Source organism: Aphelocoma coerulescens (assembly GCF_041296385.1).
Source record: "Aphelocoma coerulescens isolate FSJ_1873_10779 chromosome W unlocalized genomic scaffold, UR_Acoe_1.0 ChrW_unloc_scaf_5, whole genome shotgun sequence".
Taxonomy (NCBI): domain Eukaryota; kingdom Metazoa; phylum Chordata; class Aves; order Passeriformes; family Corvidae; genus Aphelocoma; species Aphelocoma coerulescens.
In genome coordinates, this window is record NW_027184084.1 from 1,049,302 (window position 1) to 1,057,082 (window position 7,781).

The window sequence follows — 7,781 nt, forward strand, 5'->3', positions numbered from 1 at the left end:
CAGCCACCCATACGGGCTCTCAGCTGGTTAACAGATGACCCTGTCTGGGTCGAGCAGTGGCCGGTAAGAGATGAAAGGCTGAAGATAGTAGAACAGATTGTTGCAGAACAGCTAGCATCAGGACACATCAAGCCTTCAGTCAGCCCATGGAACACCTCCATCTTTGTGATCCCAAAGAAGTCAGGAAAATGGTGCCTTCTTCATGACCTTTGACAAGTGAATGCGCACATGCAAACTATGGGGGCACTGCAACCTGGGCTACCGGCTCCTACAATGATTCCAGAAGGATGGAAAATCACTGTTATTGAGTTAAAAGACTGCTTTTTCCCAATCCCACTGCATCCAAAGGACACAGAATGCTTTGCCTTTACAGTGCCCACAAAGAATAGCAGTGAGCATACTAAGCGCTACGAGTGGGTTGTCCTACCCCAGGGGATGAAAAATTCCCCCACGCTGTGTCAGCTATATGTTGACTGGGTGTTCCGTCCGATTCAACAATGCTACGCAGAAGCACTCATCTACCATTACATGGATGACATCCTGATAGCTACGGCTACAGAGTTCCCAGATAAAGAGATTCAATGGGTCAGAGAACACTTCCATAAGACTGGATTAGAGATTGCCTCCCAGAAGATCCAGCAGACTGCACCATGGAAGTACCTGGGCTGGCTCATATCAGACTCGCAAATTAGGCCCCAGAAGATCGAGCTACACACAGAAATCTCCACGCTCCATGATGCACAACGGCTGCTAGGAGATCTGCAATGGGTCCGTGGGGTCGTGGGAATCACGAACGCCGACCTCGCCCCCTTCCTGCCATGGCTGCACAGGACGAACGCTGCAGAACCTCGAGAATGCTCCCTCGACCAAGCAGCAGCTCTCGCCAAGGTCGCAGATAAGCTGCTGCACGCATAGGTATTGCGCAGAGAAGAAGGAGTCCCACTCGCCATCCTCATCACCCTGATCGGCGCAGCAGGTTCACATGCCATCATCCACCAATGGCAAAAGAAAAAGGGGGAAGCTATCCAGATTCTCGAATGGATCTTCCCGCCAACTCAGCCACACTTCAAACTGCAGTCCAGGGTAGAGATGGTGGTTCTTTTAATCCAAAAGAGTGGTGTAGTTGGACAGCAGAGAGGCAGAGGACATCAGTATACCAGTCCAAACAGGGGACTTGGAGTGGATGCTTCAGCATGCGGAGGCACTGCAGGAAGCACTTCTCGGATTCACCAGCGTGGTCCATAACAAGCTCCCACAGGGAAGGCTGGCGCAGTTGCTGGGGCGCTATGAGTGGCTGGACCGCCTGCTGAATGTAGAACGGCCATTACTAGGGCGCACAATGTTCACGGATGCAGGGAGCAAGACGAAGCGGACCGCCTGTGCATGGAAAGAGAATGACCACTGGAAGACTCATATCATAGCGGGAGAACTGGCCGACAGCCTGCAAACACTCGAACTGGGTGCCGTGATATGGGCCTTGCAACAGTGGTCGAAGGAACCGGTGAATGGAGTCAGCGATTCCCTATATGTCGTTGGAGTAGCCCAATGGATCCATGATGCAGAAATCCGGCGTACCAACAACAAACATCTGGGCAGACTGCTCATTACATTGTGGCACACCCTGCAACAACGGACAAACCCCTACTGTATCCTGCACATTCGGAGCCACCAGTGGAACATCAGGCTGGGAGAGGGCAACGCCCGTGACCTGTGCCCCCATAGTGCATCTCCCGCCTGCCAGCACTTCTGAGCAAGCCAGATGTAGCCATGATTTGTTCCACCAAAATGCAAAATCCCTGCAGAGAATGTTTAAGATCCCGCTGATAGAAGCGAAAGGCATAATGCAGGCTTGTCCCAGCTGTAGCCATCACGGCCCGGGGTTGGGTGTGGGAGTTAACCCCAAGGGTTTGAAAGCCCTCGAGCTCTGGCAAATGGACGTCACTCACATCCCTGAGTTCGGCCGACAGCGCTATGTCCATGTAACAATTGACACTTTTTCACACTTCCTGTGGGCTACCACTCAGACAGGAGAGAAGGCATTGCATGTGGAGCGGCATCTGCTCTCTTACTTCGCAGAAATGGGGGTACCGAAAAATTCAAAACAGAAAATGGGCCAGCATACACCAGTGGTCACCTATTACAGCTGGTGATGGGGTCAGTGGCTCTGACCCAGGAAGAGGTGACCAGTCCGGAGAGATGGTCCCGAAAACAATCGCCTTCCCGAGGCCTGGTGTCTTCCCTCAGCTGCTGGCCAGGAGGGCCCTTGCAGAGGCTGTCAGCTCTTTAGTGATCATCAGCTTGTGATTCCATCTCAGCTCTGCAGGGCAGCCTCCAGGCCAAGCCAGACCAGAGAGAGAGACAAGAGGTTCGTATGGCTGGTTCCGCATGGAAGGTAGCTTTATTGTTGGTCCGTACTCTGGCGAAGGGGAAAGCCAGGGACGAGAGCTCTCTCCCACGGGGGCAGAGGCCTTAGCTTTTATAGGGATACAGAGGATGGGTGAAGGCCAATGGGTTACAAAGGATCTGCATAGGTGTAGCGGGTTCGGTTTGTAACCGGGCAGAAACACGAATTAGGTATAGTGGCTTGGTCCAAAATACTCATTACTGTTTATCTTCTGTGAGATAAGAATTAGGAGAAATGCAAAGCGGGCACCAAACTTGAAAGAATATAAAGAAGTTTATTAACAGACCTAAAATAAGAAAAAATTATACCATACCTTCAGAACTCCCCTCCTCCCCCCACCTTCCTCCCTTCTCCCACTGACAATGTAAAAAAAGACAATCCTTAAGATGTTCAGTCTGTTTACCACTTCCATAATAACCTTATTCAGTCCATTTAGAAAGAGAAGTCTCTTCTTGCTCGTGCTATGAAAACAGTATCACAACGAGACAGCCACCCACTTCCAAATATTGTTCAGTCAATTTAGGAAGAGGAGTCTCTCTGCTCGCGATGTGAGTCCCTTCCCTCGATTTGCAGCTTTTCCCGCAACTGCTTTCGAGGGTCCACTCTTGAAGTTTTTTGGGGTACAATTTTAAGGTTGAGCCATTCAGAAACAAAGAAACAGAGGCCCTTCTCCTTCCCTGGGAGCAAAGGGTCTTTCCTCATCTTCATCGTTACGACTATCTCTGGGAGCATCTCTAGGAACCGAGGTTTTCTCTTTTCTCCTTTCCCATTTGGAGCAAAAGTCCTCATCTGGTCCATCTCTCCCTGTCCAAACTTCTCATGACATTACAGCTGCGTCAGCATCTGCCTATCTCAGTGCAGGTGCTTTTGCTTACGAGTTGAACACTCCACCCCCCATATCTTCATGAAATTACAACGGGATACTCTGATATATCATAGCTTCACAACAGAATTTCAGCTTTAAGCATCTCCTTTCTCTCTTCCCTCAGGTTTTCAGCTCTTCACAGCAATAAAAGGGTTAATCCCACCTCAGTCTTGCAGCTTTGCAGCTGGAATGTTGAATGTTTCTTATCGCAGTGGAGGGGGGGGGGAGAGCCAAGCCGCTCCGGCTGCCCACGGCAAAGCAGTGGGGCGGGTTCCATGGATGAAACAGGTCCATTGACTCCAGGATGGCCCTGGCCTGCTGGCCCCCGCACGGGGCTCGCAGCCACCTGTCCCAGCACCGGAAACAAGAGAGAGCTTGGGGGGGAGTTTGTCTATTCTTAAATGTGGGTCACAGAGGCGATCACAATTTTAAGTGGCTTAGAGAATTGTCCATATTCAAACTGGCCAGCTGATAGGTTCTATCAGGTCCCAGAGGAAGCTGTAAGCATCCCTTAGCAAGGACATCCCTTCCGGGACTATGCTTGCTAACCTATGGCAATAGGGTCTCCTAAAGGATTGTGGGTCTGTCTTTTCTCGCAGTGACCAAAGAAATGGTTGCCTTTCCAGGGAGTCCTGCTGGGCAATTGCGAAATCTCTTATCTCAGCAGAGATCCCTCCAGGGAAGAGGCTGGGCATACCCCACAACTCCCCCTTCTGTATTTATTAAAAAGGCATTCCCAGCAGCCTTTCTGCAGCAATGTAGGAGGCAAGAGAACATAAGTAACACAGTAATAATTACAATGAATACCCACAAAGCTCCCTTAATCAAAGATGCAATCCATCCCCCTATTCCCCATCGTCCAAAAAGGTCATTGACCCAGTCTAAGCTCTTATCTACTTTTTGGTCATCGAGGCAGCGGTGAGGACAGCATCAACGTAGATACATTTCATCTTTGGGCAGGGATGGGGCTTCTGAGAGGGAATATAAGCAAGATTTGTTAGCTTTGTGGTGAGAGGGGAAGTTTTGGGGTTTAGGGAGGTTTGACAAGGGTTGAGGGAAGGGGATATTTTGGGGCAACAAGGGGTGATAACATATAAACTAAGGACCAGTTTTTCAGGCTGTGTCTGGCCTACGGCTTGACTTTGTCTGTAGCTTCTTGTTCAGCTTTCTGTTTTGTCTGCTGCCGTGTGGTGGGATGGTCTTTTCTCCGGTTGGGGTGCATTCGGCGATGTTTTCGTCTCCATGCAGAGCTGGTCTGGTTTTGGGGAGGTCCTGTATTTGACTCAAGAGAGTTCTTGTTGGTGTTCATAGAAGCAGTGTTTGTAGGGCCTAGGTATGGTTTTATACTTTTTCCTGGGAACCACTTTGGGCCAGATGGTAGCTGGACACAAGCGTAGCCTCTCCCCCAGGTAATCAATTGGAAAGGCCCAGAGACCTGGTGTGATTCTGGGTCCTTCACCAGGACTGGTGGTTTCTCCGTGAGCTTAGCTTGGGTTAAATTTGAGAAGTGGTGGAGTACTGGGGGGTCAGGCTCTGATGAGGTACCATTTAGGAAGTTAATGACGTAGAGAGCCTTACAGAGTCTTTCAACAGGAGACAAGATTTCTGTTTCGCTCCGTTGCTGATTGAGGACTCTTTTGAGGGTTTGGTGGGTCCTTTCTACGATGGATTGTCCTGTGGGATTGCTAGGTATGCCTGTCTTGTGTTTTATCCCCATTGGTTGAAGAAATCTTTTAACTTACGAGAGGTGTAGGCAGGCCCATTATCTGTTTTGATTTCTTCAGGGACTCCCAGGGTGGCGAAGGCAAGGAGAAAATGCTTGATGATGTGGACGGCGTCTTCCCCTGCATGGGCTGACGCAAACACTGCCCCAGAAAATGTGTCAACTGATGTGCACATATTTGGATCTCCCAAAGGATGGGAAGTGGGTTACATCGGTTTGCCACAATTGGCAGCTCTTCAGACCACGGGGGTTGACTCCAGTACCCATAGATGGTATTTGGTAGTTCTGGCAGTTCAGGCACGTTGCAAAGGTAGCTTTTGCTTGATCTTTTGAAAACTTGAACATTCTGACGAGGGCAGGAATGTTTTGGTGAAAAAATGCATGTGACAACTTTGCCTGGGCAAAGATGTCGGGGATGTTTGCAGTCTCTGCTGGCATGGCCAGTGCATCTGCTCTCCTGTTCCCTTCACCAATGGGACCAGGGAGGTCAGTGTGTGACCTCACATGCATAATGTAGTAAGGCTGTTTTCTGTGGGAGATTAAATGAATTAATGTAGAAACCAATTGCTATAATATTACCGCAGGCGTGGTTCCTACGGTATAGCACCGTGTCCCGCAGCCATAGGGAGGAGGAAGAGGAGAAGATCCAGCAGGCTGGAATTGTGCAGCAAGATTGATTTATTTAATTATTTTACAAACTCTTTTATAGACTTTTTTCTTCAGAGTCTATTTGGACAAAGGACCAGCCACCCCTTGGGGGTGATTGGCTAAAATCCTAAAACACCCATTGTCAAAATATCTTTCCACTATACCATAAACAAGACTTTTCAAGGTTGCAGGTGGCTTGGTTGTTTACATTCCCTGCCACCTCTTCTGTGAGAGAGAAAAGTCTCTCACGGACTTAGAAAATAACAAGAAAATCCTCGCTAGCAGCATTTTTGTATCTACAATTCCCCCTTTTTGTTTCATAAGATAACAACTCTACTATTAATCCTAAAAAGAAATCTACATCAGTTATTAATTCTAAATATGTCCTTAAGGCTTTAACGATCTGACTCCATAACAAGAAATTTAAAGTTCACTCTCTGCTTGTGGAAGGACCATCCCAGTCTCTGCTTGTAGAACGATCATCTGCCTGATGGTTGACATCCTGGTCATCATCAGAAGAGTCATTAGGCTGATGATCTGCATTCTGGTCGCCATTTGGATGATTGGCATTCTGGCCATCATTTGGAGGTTGCCTGTTCTGCCTCTGGTGCTGTAGGTCAGGGTGAACGCATTTTGAAGGTAGCCACCGTATCCCAGTATCTGTAGAAACGCAAGCATACCCACGACCCCAAACGATAAGCTCATGAGGGGCCTCCCCACTGGTTAGTGAGTAAATTCCGTACCCAGACTTTCGCCTGGGGCAGTTGTCTCGCCTGCAGACTGCAATGAGAGAAAATGATTCAGAATAACAGGATTATTTGAATTTTGTGGTACTGTAAGGTGATTAATTGTATACAAAGCTTTTGCTAGTTGGCTCTGTGGGGTTTCTCCATGCATTCCCCTTTTTGGTTTTTCCAAAACACGCTTCAAAGTACCATGAGCGCGTTCGACAATGGCTTGGCCAGTAGGAGAATGTGGGATACCAAAGGTATGGTCTACATCCCATAGGTGCAAGAATGCCCGCATCTTCTCCGAGGCGTAGGCAGGACCATTATCGGTTTTCAAAGAAGCTGGCACGCCCAGGACTGAGAAAGCCAATTTCCAATGGGCAATGACATCACGGCCCTTCTCTCCAGTGTGAGCAGTAGCCCACACAGCCGAGGAGAAAGTGTCAATAGATAAGTGCTCATATTTTAGCCGACCAAATTCAGGGATGTGAGTTACATCCGTTTGCCAAATCTGCAAGGCTTTTAGCCCTCTGGGGTTTACCCCCGCTGGCAAAGGCGCAGTGAGTCCGTGACAGTCAGCACAAGCGCTGACAATGTCGCGCGCCTTGGTTGGCGTTAAATGAAACTGCTTCTGCAGGGTATGTGCACTTTGATGGAAGAAACCATGCGATGCCTTGGCTTGTGCAATTTTGTCAGGCTGAGGCCCTACCCATGCAGGGTTGGCCAGCATGTCAGCCCTGGCATTGCCTTCTGTTAGAAACCCTGGTAAATTGGTGTGGCTTCGAATGTGCCGAATGTAATACGGATGCACTCGAGCTTGAATTGCAGACCACAAGGTTTGCAACAGCGAAAACAGAGCCGCATTGTTCACCTCCTTCAGAAGGGAACAATCTAAGCCTTGGGTGATATCTGCTACATAAGCAGAGTCAGTAACCAAATTCAAAGGTTCCTGTGAGAATCGCTGAAAAGCCATGGTAACAGCCCTTAATTCAACTACCTGAGCAGAGTCTGACTCGGATTGGTGTGTTAATCAACCACTGAAAAGGCAGTGTAGGATACTGTGTGCCCTTATGCACAGTGACCCCTGCTAAAATTTGTCCCAATCCGTACGCCCCAAGCTGCCAACACATCCCGTCCCCAAAGATTAAGGGAAGTGGTAGCAACATAAGGCCTAATTGTAGCTGGGTGTCCCTCTGAGTCCTTCACCACCACAGGCCGTTCTCTTAAATAGCTCTGTGTGGTTCCTCCTAATCCTGCGATGGCCGATCCCACCGGGGATAAAGGCCATGAGGGAGGCCACGCAGAGAAGGAGATGATAGTCACATCAGCACCCGTATCAATCAAACCTCGAAGCTGAATCCGGGGTGGATGGGCATTCAGCAGGACCAGGGTACATGTCATCTGTGGCATTTG